Source organism: Staurois parvus, unplaced genomic scaffold (genome assembly GCF_062004578.1).
Source record: "Staurois parvus isolate SC_StPar_1 unplaced genomic scaffold, SC_StPar_1.0 ptg000977l, whole genome shotgun sequence".
Lineage (NCBI taxonomy): Eukaryota > Metazoa > Chordata > Amphibia > Anura > Ranidae > Staurois > Staurois parvus.
The window spans coordinates 1,188,806-1,206,792 of NW_028318773.1; the positions used below are offsets into that span (position 1 = coordinate 1,188,806).

General features: G+C 44.2%; 1 protein-coding gene across 3 annotated transcripts in view; it reads right to left on the reverse strand.

Moving 5' to 3' along the window:
- The window catches only part of LOC149441553 (GRB2-related adapter protein 2-like), a 611,356-nt gene extending 594,237 nt beyond the window's left edge, over positions 1-17,119 (reverse strand). For 2 of the 3 annotated variants that reach the window (XM_089657207.1, XM_089657205.1), the window contains exon 1: positions 17,027-17,119. The gene's annotated coding sequence lies outside the window, so the exon portion shown is untranslated. The remainder of the gene's footprint in view (positions 1-17,026) is intronic. The other variant, XM_089657206.1, reaches the window with a different exon arrangement.
- Between the last annotated feature and the right edge of the window lie 868 nt (positions 17,120-17,987).

Genomic DNA, 17,987 nt, shown 5'->3' on the forward strand with positions numbered 1-17,987 from the left:
AGAGTCAGTGACTGACAGTCCCTGGCTGTCTGCTCACTGAAGACCGTGAACTGAGTGATCAGTGGTTTTTTAACACTCAGTTCTCGGTGTAGAGGCAGTGCGGGACAGATGCAGCATCGTTCCGATGCTGCATCCACCTAGGTGAGTTTGATTTATTTTTCATACCTCTCACTGTTCTTTTGATCAAGAAACTTTTACCGAGTGTTGAAAGCTTTCTTCTTTCTTAAAATGTAAGCAGTGGATACGTAATAAACAGGGTAAGACCCTTTTTTTCTAGTATCTAAAAATTTAGAAACCACGGGAGGATTTTACATAATTAGCTTATACCACCTGCTACATCCCCACCAATATGAGGGCAATGGAGAATATTCATATTTAAATAATATATCTAGGTAAAAATGTTCATGTATTTTTAACAAATATAAATATATAGTATGAAAGGTATAATTTCAGGTCCAGTTGATATTTAATGGATTTGTATATTTTCATTACTGTATCTGTTATTTGGCCTGATGAAGGGCTATGTAGCGTGAAACTGTCACTGTGTTGTTCTAATTAACTTCTAATTAAATTACTTGGAATACAATGTGGCCTCTGGGCTAAGTTCTTATTGTCAGAAATTAATGCTGCTTACAAATACTGTCTATTCACATTTTGTTTTGTAAATATACAATTATATATTTAGGCTGATTGCATACAACAACCTGAGAATCATTTCTAATGTCCAAGGACAAACTTCAGAATTTATATTTTAATAGTACAGTGTGTGTTAAATGGTAATAAATGTTGTTTTACACACAGCTCAGGAGTAGTTTGTTAAATACAGAAATGTGGATTGGTATATGGGTTATACTGTATGCTCTGCATTAGGCAAATACTGTATATATTCACATATACATATTCCAAAACCAGCCCACAGAAAAGCACTCCAAGCACAATAAGGCAAACATAATCATGATACTATCAAGCTTTACCCCTTTTAATAATATGTCACAGCACTGTGGTATGGGATACATACACTGTTGGGAACATACAGCAGAGCCAGAACATCAACAGGTGTCTCATAGAGACCATCTGTGTTTACCTAACTCCTAAACAAAAAAACTGTGCTACGTGTCTCCAAAAAGTGAAAAAAGATAAAAACAATAAAAAACAGACTATGAAAAGACTGCTAAAACCTGCATATTAGAATACAAAATATGTTTTAAAAAATCCTCCTATATTAGGTGCGTTGTCTCTTTAAATGACAATTTGAAAAAGCGCATAAGTGCTCAGTTAAAAAAATACAATAAATAAATAAAACTGCTTCAATCTCATAAATACAAATAAACCCATATATAATATGTTTTTAAAAGTGGTCAGTTCATGTGCATAATCACATAGGAACAATACATGATAAAGTGCAAATCACAATTATGACTAAAGTGCTGTCATGCCTAAAGAAATCACTATGCCAGCTAATTCATGTAAAGAACGTGCACAACAGTCCATAAAAGTTCATACAGTCTGTAAACTTTCCGTCTAGAAATAACAATTAATCCCACCACCACCAGGGCTCTTAAAGTTCATTGAGCTCTACAAGCTGTATGTTGCAGTGGTAGATGGGACTTGTAGTCCATTCACATTACTCTGTGAAAGAATGATGTAGATGTGTTGGCGGAGCACCACATAGCCACGCAGTGTTTAAACTGTGACATATGTATGGGAAGAGGATCCCCCACTCACTGTCACAGTGGGGGATTGGGAAGTGTGGGGCTGCTGCTTTAGTAACATTTTGATTACATGTTACTAAAGGTGATGTTATCCTTTAAATCCAAGGGGGACAGCAGATTTCAGCTTTAGATAATTTCAGTGCATTTTCTGCTATTTTTATAATAAAAATTAAATAACATACTGTGAGATATGGGTCATTTTAAGCCATTGTAATAAACTGCAACAGGTGTCCTCCATTGAGAACTCAAGCACAATAACTCCAGATCATAATATTTGAGAAAGTATAACAAGTTGCTTGGTTTAACTTCTAATAAAACCATCTAATGAAAAAGATATATAGAATTTAATATAAACATGGTCGGATTAATGTAAGGGCTATTGGAGCTGCAGCTCCAGGCCCCTACCTTAATACAGGCCCAGTCATCCAAAAACAACAGGCTGTGCACAGAAAGCAATGGACCGATGAGGAGACATCTACCCTGGCTGGCACTACATTCCACGATCTGCCCCTTCTGCCCATGACCCTCCCTTGGTACTAAATGGGCAGAAAGTCCTGCTTCTTCTGTGAATAGAAAAGACGAAAAACCCCTCCCCCGCACTCCCATTTACCTGTAGTCCTTGCCTTTCCTTGTCAAACTGGTACTTACATGGGCGGTCCCACTTGTCCCTTGCACTCAAACACAGATATAGGCCCCAACCTACCCTGCTCTCCAGCCTGCAGTGAGGCCCCACCTCTGGAGCCTGCTCAGTCAGTGAGACTCCGGTGCAGGCAGCGGAAGGTCTGGTAGGTGGGAAGGCTTTGGGCATAAGTACTGACTGGTGGTGGTGGGAGGAGGCTGGGTACGGAAGTCACCATACAATTCATCCAGGTAAGACTGACATGGGGCTGTGCTGGAATGTGTGAGGCAGAGACCCAGGGTTACACAGGGACAGGCCGTGTGTGTTGGGATGTAATCAGATTATGGAGCTCATGGGACCACACTGTTCTGCTCTTCTATATTGTATATGGGGGCCACATTCTGCTGTCCCCCTTTTTATAGTGTGTTGGGGCCTCAGGGTCCACACTGTGCTGCACTTATATTCTGTTTTGGGCCCTTGGGGGCACCGCTCTGCTGCTTTCTTACACTGTATCCTGGGGCACCCATGGGCCACATTCTGCTGCTCTACTGTATTGTGTTTTTGTGCCCAACACTGTGCTGCTCTATTATACTGTATGTTGGGGCCCCTGGGGGCCAACACTGTACTGCTCTTCTATGCATTGTCTGAGGGCCACTTCTCTACTGACACCGTCCTCTGCTGTACGGACAAAGTCCACTGCTCTACTGATACTGTCCACTGCCCTACTGACACCTTCCACTGCTCTACTGATACCATCCGCTGCCCTAATGACACTGTCCACTGCTCTGCTGACACCCTCCACTGCCCTACTGACAACATCCACTGCTCTACTGACAACTTCCTCTTCCTTACTGACACCATTCAATGCTCTACTGACACCATCCACTGCGCTACTGACACCGTCCATTGCTCTACTGCCACTTTCCACTGCTCTGCTGACACCATCCACTGCCCTACTGACAAAGTCCACTCCTCTACTGATACTGTCCACTGCCCTACTGACACCGTCCACTGCTCTACTGATACCATCCACTGCCCTACTGACACTGTCCACTGCTCTGCTGACACCCTCCACTGCCCTACTGACACCATCCACTGCCCTACTGATAACATCCACTGCTCTACTGACAACTTCCTCTGCCTTACTGACACCATTCAGTGCTCTACTGACACCATCCACTGCGCTACTGACACCTTCCATTGCTCTACTGCCACTTTCCACTGCTCTGCTGACACATCCACTGCCCTACTGACAAAGTCTACTGCTCTACTGACACTGTCCACTGTTTTATTTAACCACTTCCCTTTAGTTCCTCCCCACTGTTAATGCAATTTGACCACACCCACTGTTCCCATGCTACACACGCTGCATTACAGCTAACCTTGGGACACCAAAAGGTGTCCCAGGTTTTTTACAATACTGTAGTTTATACTACAAAAAATTGTTGTGTGCCACTGAAGTGTTTGGGTAAGGTTTAAAGAAAAGATGGCAACCCTAGGCTGCACCCTTCCACCTCACCACCGGGCACACCAATGCGGGGCCCTTATGGAAGTCTGGGGCTTTCATAGAGTTAGGGCTGCGTGGCTAAGCCCTTACACCTCAGGGCACTCCCAAGCACAGGCTCCTGGAAACGCAGGATGATGTCCAGTAAGAGGAGAGCTGGGATATGATGCTACTTACATTGTATCATCATATCCTTGCCACTCCTAAATCTGCTCTACTGCACCAGCATCAAGCTTATGATGCTCTTAAGCCGGCCCTAAAAATAACATTTTATAATTTCAGTGTAAAACTGTTTATAAATAGAAACTAGTATGATGCTCATACTTTTTACACTGTATTTTTACAAAGAACAGGTAGTCATTCTAATAATTATGAGGGAAGTTCAAGTCAAACAGTGGCTTTAAATTTTACAGGTATAAAAAGGGATGCTAGCATGGTGGCACTACACGTAGTAGCGTAGTAGTAAGTGGCAAGTGTGCGCTATTACTTATAGACGATGCACATGTTGCAGACCAGTCCAGAGACTGTTAATCAAGATGGCAGACAACAGTGTTAGTGCGTGCATGGAACAGCATGTGGGTGATGAATGTTCTTGTAAACGAAGGCCTAAAATCCACAAATATCTACCGAAGACTTCAAGCACTGTAAGGTGAGGAGACGCTCAGACGCAGTAAGACATTTGAATTGTATAAATGCTTCAAAGATGGCCGTACGTCCATCAGGGACAATCACAGCTGTGGTGGTTCCCAGCCCACAGCCGTCCTTCCTCTGAACACCTGATCCTGGATAATTGACCAGCACAAAAGATTCTTCACTGCATTGAAGGAGTATTTTGACATGGAAGGCCAGGATTTTCTGGATCACATCATTACAAAGCCTGGGCACATCATTTCACTCCAGAATTAAAATGAGCATCAAAACAGTGGAAACATGCTGGTGATGGAAGCATCACAACCACCCAAAACATTTTGAACAATTGCGTCTGCAGGTAAAGTGATGGTAAGTGTTTTTTGGGACAAATGTGACATTATTCATGTGGATTTTCTACCCCGTGGTGCAACTATCAACAGTGAATATTACTGTCATGTTCTGAGAGATGTGCATACACATCTGCAAAAAAAACGGGCTGGTTTGATCACTAAAGGGGTCCCATTTCTCCAGGACAATGCACAAGCTCATACTGCTCACCGCACTACATGCAAATTACAGTAACTTGACTTGGAAGTATTGCCACATGCAGTAAGGGAGTATGTTGAAAAATAAATGCAGTTTTTACTCCTTGAAATTTGTTCTGTTATTATATAAACTCAAAAGTCCTAGTTTGACTTGAACGTCCCTTGTATTTAAAGCGATTCTAAAGGTTCATTTTTTTGGGGGGAAAATAACAAACATGCTATACTTACCTACTGCGTGCAGTGGTTTTGCACAGAACAGCCCGGATCCTCCTCTTCTCGGGTCCCCCGTAGGCTCTCCTGGCCCCTCGCTCCTGTGGGGTGCCCCCACAGCAAGCAGACTGCTACGGGGGCACCCGCTGCTCCACGTGTCAATTCACACACGGAGCCATGGCTTGGCCCCAGCCCCTCACTCTCCTCATTGGCTGACTGGCTGTGATTGACAACTGTGGGAGCCAATGGCTCCCGCTTGCTGTGTCAGCCAATGAGGAGGCAGAGACCACAGACAGCCGAGGCTGTTGTTCACATCGCTGGATCGCGGTGAGGCTCTGGTAAGTATTGAGGGGACTAGGGGCACTGCTGCACACAGGAGGTATTTTACCTTCATGCATAGAATGTATGAAGGTAAAAAACCTTAAGCCTTTACAACCACTTTAAACAAGTAAGACATATGGACTAGCACCCACTTTGCATTGATTACTAACAGTGACTGCTGCTCAAGACAAGTCTATGTCCTTTAACTGTGTACATTTGGATGCAATTTGAATAGAAGCAATACTAAATAATATACACTTAACCTGGTGAAACCAGTGTCATCACCTGAAAAATATTAGATCATCCTCTGTAACTCTGTGATGAGATAAGCTCGATATTTTGTGTCCAGGCTCAGATTTTGTGTCCAGGCTCAGACTGCAAGCAAACACCCCGGGAAACATCTCTTACATGCCTGAGTCCCACTTCGTCTCCCATGTTACCAGAAGACACATCGATGAGATAGTCCAGCGGGCAGAGGCATATCGACAACCAAGCCTCCCACCACTCCTATCCGCCCTCCCGTGCACCTCCCCAAAATGCCTCTTCCACTCCTCCTCATTTTCCTCTCCTCCGTTCCCAAAATCCATTCACTATATCCCTCTGCTCCTCCCAAACAATTGTATATTGTGTCCTCACTGCTTCCTTCACCACTCTACGGCACCCACCTCCTCCTCCTAATACTCCACTCTCCCACTGAGCCGAACACCTCCACTAGTAGTTTCACACGCTCCTGCACATCCCGCTCCCATGCCACCTTTCTCACCCTTCTCCTCCTCCTAACCGCAGGGGACATCTCCCCAAATCCTGGCCCTCCACCACCTCCCTCACCCACACAACACCCTCCCACCTCCACATCCTGCCCCAACCCCCGCAACTTAGTATCTGTCCCCCTGCTCCCTAAAATCACCCCCCCGTTTTCATGTGCACTCCTGAACGCCCGATCGGTGTGCAACAAGCTTACCACCATCCACGACCTCTTTGTTTCCTGCTCCCTCAACCTCCTAGCGATCACAGAAACCTGGATCCAAGCCACTGACTCTACCTCCCCTGCTGCACTCTCCTACGGAGGTCTCACCTGGACCCACTCACCCAGACCCAACGGGCGTAAAGGTGGTGGGGTTGGTCTGCCCCCCCCCCCCTCTCTATCCTTCTCCTCCTTCGAGGCCCACTGCGTCCGACTATTCTCCCCAACCCCCCTGAAGATTGTTGTGATATACCGGCATCCTGGATCCATATCCCACGTCCTGGATGACTTTTCCTCCTGGCTACCCTTCTTCCTCTCCTCTGAGCTTCCCACCATCATCCTTGGGAATTTCAACATCCCTGTCAACCTTGACAACCCGGCCACATCCCATCTCCTCCACTTAACTTCCTCCTTTGCTCTTGCACAGTGCATACAATCCACCACCCACTCCGACGGTAATATCCTTGATCTTGTCTTCTCCAACCGCTGCGCTCCCCACAACCTCAGTAACACCCCCTTCCCTCTCTCTGACCACAACCTGATTACCTTCTCTATCTCCTCGTCCTCCAAATGTCATACTACTACCAGCTGTAACCTCCGCAACCTTAACCCTGCCCCCCTACACTCTGCAGCTGATCAACTCCACGACAGCATCCTCCCCCTGTCCTGCCCCGACTTGGCTATGACTGCCTATAACAAAAAGCTGTCAACAGCTCTTGACCTACTAGCGCCTTTAACCACATGCAACATTAGACCCCGACCGCTCCAGCCCTGGCAGACTGATCACACCAAAACCCTCAAACGACACAGTCGTACCCTGGAGCGACTATGGCGCAAAACCAAATCCCAACAAGCCTTCACCCACTACAAATCTGCCTTCCACACCTACACCTCCTCCCTCCACACAGCCAAAGAAGCCTACTTCCTGACCCTCATCAAGGCCCTCACCTCCAATCCTCGCCGACTCTTCTCCACCTTCAACTCTCTACTCTCTCCACCCCCACCTCCACCCAGCACCTCACTCACCGCCCTTGAGATTGCCAATCACTTCAAAAACAAGATTGACACAATTCGCAAGGACATCGCCGCAACTCACACTCCCTCTCAACCCGTCCCCTCTCACACAGCTACCCCCTCATCCCCCCTCTCCCTCGACATAACCCGCAGAGACTTTGTCACTGCTCAAACTCCCTCCAACCCCGTCCCCTCTCACACGGCTACCCCCTCATCCCCCCTCTCCCTCGACATAACCCGCAGAGACTTCGTCACTGCTCAAACTCCCCCCAACCCCGTCCCCTCTCACACAGCTACCCCCTCATCACCCCTCTCCCACGGCCCCACCACTGCTCTGACCTCCACTTCCACCCCACCCTACATTCCTCATACTGAAGCCCCTCAACACTCCATACTTTTGACCTTACTACCATCAAGGAAGTCTCCAAGGTCCTCTCTGATGCCCGCCTAAAAACCTGCTCCCTCGACCCTATCCCCTCACAACTCCTACAACCTTCTTCCCCCTCCATCCTATACTCCCTCACCCACATCTTTAATCTCTCCCTCTCCTCCGGCACTTTCCCCTCCCCTCTGAAGCATGCACACATCACCCCCATACTTAAAAAGCCCTCCCTGGACCCCAATGACCCAAACAACCTCAGACCCATCTCCCTGCTCCCATTTACATCCAAACTCCTCTAGCGCCTAGTCTACACCCGCCTAAGCTCTCACCTCAACGACAACAACCTCCTCGATCCCCTACAGTCCGGCTTCCGTCCCCTACACTCCACCAAAACTGCCTTACTCAAACTCTCCAACGACCTGCTAACTGCCAAAGCTAATGGCTACTATTCAGTGCTCCTACTCCTTGACCTCTCCGCAGCCTTCGACACAGTCGACCACCCCCTCCTCCTCAAAAAACTACACTCCCTCGGCCTCAGAGATTCTGCTCTCTCTTGGCTCTCATCCTACCTGTCACAACGCTCTTTCAGCATTACCTATAATGCTACCACCTCCCCCTCACTCCCCCTCTCTGTTGGGGTCCCGCAAGGCTCCGTCCTCGGGCCCCTTCTCTTCTCCATCTACACCTCCTCCCTTGGCCAACTCATACACTCTCACGGCTTCAACTACCACCTATATGCCGACGACACACAAATCTATCTCTCAACCCCCCACCTCACCCCCTCAGATTTCGCCCAAATCACACACCTACTGAGTGACATATCAGACTGGATGTCGCTCCACTTCCTTAAACTGAACCTCTCCAAAACCGAGTTTCTTGTCTTCCCCCCAGCCCGGACACCACCCCCCATTGACTTCTCCATCATGTCCAACAACGCCACCATCAAACCCGCCCCGCAGGCCAGAGTACTTGGTGTCATTCTGGACTCCAACCTATCTTTCCAGCCCCAAGTCCAATCTTTAACAAACTCATGCAGACTCCACCTCCGCAACATCGCCAAAATACGCGCGTTCCTAACTCCAGAAACCACTAAACAGCTCATCTACTCCCTCATCCTATCACGACTCGATTACTGCAACTCCCTCCTTACTGGCCTGCCTCGCCGCTGGCTATCCCCACTTCAATTGATCCTGAATACGGCTGCCAGACTTATTCACCTTTCCAACCGCTCCGTTTCCGCCACCCCCCTTTGCCAATCCCTCCACTGGCTTCCGATTGCGCAACGGATCAAATTCAAAATCCTAACACTGACGTACAAGGCCGTCCACAATACTGCCCCGAACTACATCACCGACCTAATATCCAAGTACCACCCAGCACGCACACTCCGCTCCTCACAAGACCTCCTTCTCTCTAGTTCCCTGGTCTCCTCCTTCCATGCCCGCCTCCAGGACTTCTCCAGGGTGTCACCCATCCTCTGGAACTCCCTGCCCCAACCCATCAGATTATCACCTACTCTCCTCTCCTTTAGGCGCACCCTGAAAACCCACCTCTTCAGGGAAGCCTACCCCACCCCCTGCTAACTTGCTGACCTCCTCCACTCTTCCTACCACTCCATCCCCCACAGCTTTCTCCTCCTGTGCCACCATCCCCTCCCTCCTAGATTGTAAGCTCGAAAGAGCAGGGCCCTTGATCCCCTCATGTTTTGCATTGTATTGTTATTGTTCTGTCACATGTTCTGTCCCCCTTTGTAATGTACAGCGCTGAGCGAACTATTGGCGCTTTATAAATACTGTATAATAATAATAATTTACAATACTGTAGGAATTAACCTTTGGGCTCTCAACAACACATATTTGCAAGGTTTTTCCTTTTTTACACAAAGTGCATTTTCTCATTTAAGTGGTCTTAACCTCACTGAGAAAATTCTGGCAATAAGTCAATAAGTTATTTAATACTGGATGTACATGCCACTTTACAAGGGAATTTACTCTTAACTTAATGAATGAGGTGATGCTTTGTTGACATCAATCATTCAATCATATACAAGCAAAAGTACAGTTTTGTTATTTCAAATTGTGCATGACTGGGTATTCTTTTCAAAGTGAATTTTCATCAGTTTCACTAATCTAAATTAAAATTCCGTTGCAAAGTAATATGCTTTACTTCTTTATTAAGTCAACCTTACAGTGTCTATAATGTTTTAAAATAGTTTTTTTTTTAAATTCTGTATTTTACCCTGTAGTTATTTGCTATGAATTAATAAACTTTTTTTTATATTTACTATATGTTTGAATTTCGTTTTTATTCATTTTAAAGGAACGATATGGTTGTAGTGCCTTTTGAGATTATTTATCAAAAACATAACTTTATTTCAACAGCCAACCAGCCTAGCCATCTGTTAAGGGTTAACTCTTTTTAGTTGGAATTCGAAGGACCCTAGTGAAGTTACATGCAAACAATGGACGAAAGGAGCTCTTCCCAGAGACAATAGACTGTTTGAATATCCACAGGTGATCCAAGATAGACAATCCTGGGAGTTTAGGTTGGAGACTATGAGACTAGCTAAAATGTATATTCTCAACAAATGCTATTTATCCATTGGGGTTGGGGAGAGTGCATATACAAAAGTTAATTAGACAGTCAAATACAACGTTGGACTTTCAAACATTGAGTCACCACACCGATAAGTTAACGATACATAATACTATTCTTGTAAGTCTGAGAAGGTTAAACAAAGCCATTGAAGCCAACAGTCTTTTCAAACAGTCTTTTCAAACTACAAGGACAACTTGCCCTATTATCTTTACAATGGACAAACATCAGTTTAATGTGTCACTCTTAAGACTAAAAGTTAAAGCTTAGAACTTATATTTTTACCCACAGAGACATTAAAAGAAAGACACAATATTCACATGCTTTCTCAGACAAAAATATATTCAGCAGAGTTGAGGATTGTATATCACTAAATTGAGTATGAAATGATGAAAAGTAAGATATATTGTGAATTAGTATCAGTTGTATGTTTTATCAGAAAACAAATGCTTTCACACAAGTTTGTATCTCAGGGAAATGAATAACTGAAGACACATATATCTTCTATAGTCCTATCCAGAACATTATAGGTATAATCAAATATATATATCTGGATGAGACGTATATTTAATACCTGAAATCACCTTGGATTCCAACCGAGGTATGAGTCATCATCAATACTCAAATTGTTCTATAGTACCTGACTGCCACCTGGTGGACAGGTGAGAAATAGCTTAGGTACATACACTTCTCGACCGGCCAATCAAAAGCCTGTTGGGAGGGTCTTTTAGAACAATACTTTAGATGGTATAAAAAGCCATGCACCTCATTTAAGAAAAAAAACCCTAGGGGCAACAGGACATCTAACCACCGCAGGTGGACACCTTGGAATTTATGGTCAGTAACTTTTGGAATTCTTTTTGTTATGTACTATACACCCACCATCCTTGAATATAGGTACCTTAAGCAGTAGCACGCTATGTGGTCTCTTATTGGGCACTCTGTGTGAGTGCTGTCATTCGCAGTGCCCATCTGGAGGAATCATGACCCTGGTGGTGATACCTGGTAGCGGTTTCTGGTGACCTTGTTTCTGTGGAACCTGGATGGTGATCCGTGGGTAACCCGATCCGAGATCTGATGACCGATCTATGGCCTGGTGACGCAGGATTATATATATTGCGTATCTTAAACGCACATCTGGTGAGTGCATTTTTCACCCATTTGTGTGGTTTGCACCAATTATCACTCCCGGATCAGGACGTCCACTCACCTGGAATTGTGATCTCTATATGATCCACATTATCACATTGAACTACTTTAAATATTCAATGATTACCTTCAGAGTGACATCACGTATTCGCATAAGTTTGAAATAGCATATATTGTGTGTAATAATCGTGTATTATCATTTAGCGCTGCACCATTTTATTTGGATATACAACTTTATATACAGAAACATTTTGGTATATTTTGTAAACTGGTATATGTTCAAATACATTTAGAGATAGACTTATATCTATCATTCCTGCTTCCCTAAAATGTAGCCATTTTATACCTGGGACCTTTACACAATATGAGGCCAAGCAATCTGCAATAGAAGCAATCTGTAATAGAAAACAAATAATACTTGCTTCCTACATGTCTAGTACACTATATACCTGCTAGCAGCAGATCTTATTCAAACCTTTTAACTTAAGAACATGATAAAGAGGGGCACCTTATTGAGGGTATGACTTGTGACAGGGGCATATTTGCCACAATGCAAACAAGGCACTTGCCTACGGTGGCACTTTTCAGGGGGGTGGCGCCACACCTCGGAAGAAGGGACGTCAGTGATGTCACTTACTACAGCAGAAGAATACAGTGAGGAGTGGAAGTATGGACACTGCCATCCTCCGGGATCATCACTCAGTCCTGGCTTCCCACCACCAGCCACTGCAGAGAGCTCCAGGAACTCCAAACCTCAGAAAAGCCTACAGCCATGCTGGGCACAATGCATGCTGGGAGTTGTAGTCCTTCCCCCTCCTCCAACCTGCCACCTCCACAGGAGCGAACTACAATCTCGGCAGGCTGTGCGGGGGAAGGACTACAACTCACAGCATGCAGTGCGCCCGGCCAGGCTGTAGGCTGCTCTGAGGGCCGGAGCTCTCTGCAGTGGATGGTGGTGGGGTGCCAGGGCTGAGTGATGATCCCGGAGGACGGCACTGTCCAGGGGAGGCAGGGATCTTTGTCACAGAGATGGAAGAGGGAAGGGAAATGCGGATGTGAGGAGGATACATACCAGCAGTACATGGCCCCTGCCCTCGGTCTCCACCCCTCCAGCAGGCCTGGTGAGTGATCTCCATCCTACTACTGTGTATACCTTGTATACTATTAGGGGGAGAAGAGCTGACAGAGACTGACCAGAGACTGCAAGGTGACTGATTCATACCACTAACTGACACCTAGGCACCGCACATACCACTAACTGACACCTTCACACCACTCATACCACTAACTGACACCTTCAAACTGCTCATACCACTAACTGACACCTAGGCACCACCCATACCACTAACTGACACCTTCACACCGCTCATACCACTAACTGCAACCTTTGCGCCACTCATACCACTAATGACACCTTCTTGCTGCTCATACCACTAACCGACACCTTCACAGAAAGATGTGGTTGACCACTAAGTTCCCCTTAGCAAAAGTTGGTGCACTAGAGACTGTGGGGGTGCACTGGGGAGGAAAGGGGGGTGGCTATTTTTGTGTTGCCCAGGGCAGCACAAAACCTAAATATACCACTGACTTATGATGGTCACAATGTGGCAAAAATGTGCATGGTTTGAAGAAGAAATTGTAGAGTTTGAGCCTACTTGCAGTATACATCACACGCACACACACACACACATTCCACAGTTCTTGTACCCACAAATTACTCCTTAATTACTGTATCAAAAGTTAGAATTTCATTGACACAAGAACAAGGATCAATTTTAATAAATTAACTCTTCTGTTACATATACTTTTCTGTACACTGATATACACAGAGAGCTAATACTTTGTCTGAGTCTTACTTAAAGAAGACCTTCATTAAAACATTTAAGAATTACTAAGTGACCAATGACTGTTCAGGCATTTCTAAGGAGTAGGCAATGTATGACACGCAACAATATGTAATGGACAACAATGGCCTATAGGGTGTAAGGATCAACGGTCACATGGCAAAGCATCCCAGTGGTCAATGGGCAGAATTCTTCAACATTGGTGTCAGTAGAATAAAGCAACTCTATGCATTAGTGTCAGTGTTCTGTTTTGCTGGTGTCAGTTCAAGCTCAAACACATACAGGGGGTTTAGTGACTTACTTACTTGAAACACAGATGCTCCTTTGTCTCTAATAACTGCCATCAGCACCAGAGCTATGCAGACACTGTGGGACATGTCCCGGACTGGCAGGACACTGGAATTGTGGTGAAATCTTGGGATAGTCTTGCAGGATCTTGGACAGTTGGATGTGCATGTGCACAGCTAGTATGCTAAGGTGCAGACCACACACAGCTAATGTATGTCTAGTACAGTGTACAGCATATAGCACATAAGCCTAAATTATACTCAGTTATTGGGAAAAGCAAAACTTATGGACACCTACTGGGATACCAGGGATGCTTACGATACCAGGGATGCTTAGTTTCACACAGATCACCTTGAGAATCAGACCTTTGCTCACACTCCTCTTCCCCCTCTCATTAACAACTGCTGGATTTCTAAACCCCTCCTAATCAGGTGGGACAACCTGGAAGACGGCTGGGAGAGAAGTGCAGATCCTGCATACCGTCTATTATCTGCATACTCCCCTTTAATCTCCAGACCCCTTCCTACCAAATCCATCACTTTACTTTTCACCAACATTGAAACCACATTTCGGCTGCAGTCTTCTCCCCTTTCTCCAGCCTTAATATCATCTTAATATGACCTTTCCTTCTCCTGTGTACACATATTGGGTGAATCCAAGTGACTGGCTAACAAGTAGTGGAAAAGAGTGGCTTGCATTTAGAGGCTGGAAACTGAGTAAGGAACCTTTCCATCCTTTGCATTGATTTTTCTTGGGTGTTCAATAGTTTGCCTACCTTAGATTTCGATGTTCCTATGCCCAGCTCCACTGGCTCTAACAACTGTCAGACACTGCTGATTGGGGTATCACTCAACCCTACAGTGCTGGCATAGATCTGCTGCTGGTGCTGGAACATGCTTTCCAAAACCCAACAGTGGGATATGTACCTGACCTGTAAGATACAGAGAGTTTGGCAAAGTCCTGTGGCAGTTCTGCAGGATCTGGAACCACGCAGGGTATGCATATTTATCTGTTTATCAGTGTACCACGAATCCAGTGCTGTAGAAGAGTAATGCATGTTCCTTTTGTTGCCCCAACACAATTTGGAATCAAAGGAAACAATTTCACAAGGAACTCACTGTCAAGTATTTTTTATATCTAAAATGAGAAGATCACATTTCTAGGACATTTGTAGTAAAACTAATAGTATAGCTTTATTGAAGTCCACATATTATCTTATGTAGATAATATTTCTATTTTGTGTATGTGAGTTCACATTGTTTTATGTTACCATATACTGTATTTATAGTATTTAGTGTGGCAAAGTAACTTTATTAAATTAATCTTATTTCAGGGTATAGCATTTCTAAATGTATGCAAACATACAAAAATGTTGAAGTGTGAAGATAAAAAGCTTTTATTCTGGGTCACATTCTGAACGGCATCAGCATTATGGTTGCCCTCAAAGGACCGATTGTATCTGTAATACTCTATAAATGTATCTACTCTTTATCATATTAAATGATTGCATTCTGGTTGAAGTAATAACTTTAGTCTTAAGGCCGAATATCAGCCAGTTCAATAGAAACGGCCGACATTTGGCCCATGCGTACACCTGCATGTGCGACAAAAGCTGGCCGAATGGCCTGCTTCTGTCGAACAGGCATGACCGAAAACTAGCATCTGATTGGCATCCGATCAGTGCGCTAACGGGTGTGTTGTTCTGGTTGGGGGGGGGGGGGGGTTCGCCTGTTAGAACACAATAGCTCAGTTGGGAGATCCCTGTGCTAACATTGCATAGTTAGTGCAGCAAGCTCCTGCTGAGCTCTTGAGTTTTTTTATTCAGTCACTGGGTTGAACAAAAAAAAAAACTGATAGTGTGTACTCAGCATTAAGCTGTGAAGGGCAGCTACAGACCAGCATGAAGCCCACTCACACTCTTGAAGCAGATGATGCTAAAAGTCTATCATCCACAAGAAACTGGACAATGCTCAGAACATGGTTCTGCCATGATGTTGTTTCTGAGCAGTCTCCAAAAAAGTTTTTTTGTGGATGATACAAGCGGTGAGCGATCCTCCTTTTCAACTGGCATAGAATTGTATTATTCTAATAATAATTATAAGCAGATGTCCATAGCACCCCCCATAGCACCCCCCCCCACATCAGAAGTCAAGAGCCCTTCTACCATCAGGAATCAAGAGTCCCCCACACTTCCTTACATTACAGTGAACCCCCCTTTCCTGCTGCTGCTGGAAAGAAGCTGGGGGCAGAACTGGGAAGAAGAAAGTGCAGTGTCTAGAGGAGGACCAATGGAGGGCTGGAGTCAGTTGCTGGATTCCATTGAATGCAGATACCAGGGGAGGTGGAGATGAGGGGGTGCTGCTGCTGCACATAAAGGTGTAGGATCTATAGGAAGAGCTCTGTCCTTCTGTCTCCTGCCGACTGAGAAAAGGTGGGGGTGGAGATGAGGAGTTGGGGTGCTGCAGCTGTAGGAGAGGTGCAAGGACCACAGTAAATGGCATTGTGTGCTGGATTTAGGCTATGGGCCTTGTGGTTGACACATGTGCACTATAGGGTGTGGCAGTCTACTGTTTTAGGAATATTAGACTGTATCTCTTAGTTCCACAAGGTCAAGAATGTAGTTCACCAGAATAGGCTCTTGTGTATAATTACCATTCATGCATAAAAACTCTGTACCTGTTTCTTCGTGTTTCCTTTTTTCCCTGACCTACCTAAACACATGGAGATAACAGTTGCACATGAACTTGGGAGATAGTAGGTGGAACCATGCTTTTCAGAAGTTTGCAAACCCAATCAATTTAAAACGTTTTGTTCATTTAGTTACTTGGACTTACAGACTAAATCTGTAATAACACTATCACTCAAAGATATAATTTTTCATACAGGTGTTTTACTTTACTGCAGACTTATTACCTTGTATAAATTAGTACAATTTTGAATCTCTTTGCTTTTTTCTGTAGACAACTTCTGATAGAAATATATACTTAATTAACTCCAATATTAAATTTTAAGGACAATCCAATGCCATTTCAGTATCATAATAACCATAATCAAATACAGAATTTGTGAACATATTTGAATAAGAAAGTCTGGACACTACTTGTTGTATTATCTGCATAGGCATACATTTAGCACATTCATCCATGTATTGCTGCTTTAAGTATCTGAAGTCCAAATAGATACATAATGCATTAAGTTGATAAACTCGTCACCTGCTCTTATAATAAATGTGTGAAATGTACACCTTACCTTGAATTATTTCTTTTGCATTTAATGTCCACAGTTCCACATACTTCAGTCAGTAATCCGCAGTCACAAGACTATATTGTTAGCAGAGTATATGTAAAAAGAGTTAATATGAGTTTTGGGCACTTGCTTAGGTTCTCCTTCTGAGTAGCATTCCCCTGATGCCCCAATCAGAAGTCGTTAAAACCACACAGGAAATCTCACAGAGATCACAGTTCTGGGTGGTTAGACAATAATTTAGAAACACACTAGTCCTTTTTTTTGCTGCTTCTCTAAGCTCCAAACACACATTTAAATTAATGTAAAATATCACATACATTCTGGATAGTCAATGAAGCAAAGGAGGGTGTGAAAATGATTGTAACTCACAAAAATTAATCATCCCTTGTTCTGACTACTTTCAACTGACAAAGAATTGGGTTTGGCTATGCGTTTCTACATTTTGCATATCATCACATTGGTTTTCTGTAAATAAAAAAAAAATGTTGTCATCTACCCACTAGCTATTGTACATCTGCAATTAAAAGTACAGGCATTTTAATATGCATTTTTTCTATGCAGTTGTATTTTTCCAGGCAGGGATGGTAGTTACTGTAATAAAATGCTTTTATAATCCCTATTCATGCATTTTACAGTACACTCACACACTGTAATTCATACATTTTTATGTGGTCAAAGTGTAGCATAAATGCTGCTTGTAGAACTTAAAGAATGCACTGGCTGACACTAATTTTGTCACACATTTTGTGTGTATTTCTGCAACTGTTTCACTGCAAAAAGTTATTTAAAGCCCAACTGTGCTCATAACATTTTGTTTTGTAGAGTGGGGGCAGGTCAGAACCTCTGCCAGAATTGATACAGTATGCTTTTTGAGGAGATATCCCCTTACTGTTATGTCTAACATCTATTCCTAGAGCAAAACATGAGAAGAAGGCTCAGTAAAATCCTGGCAACAGTTCTTTCT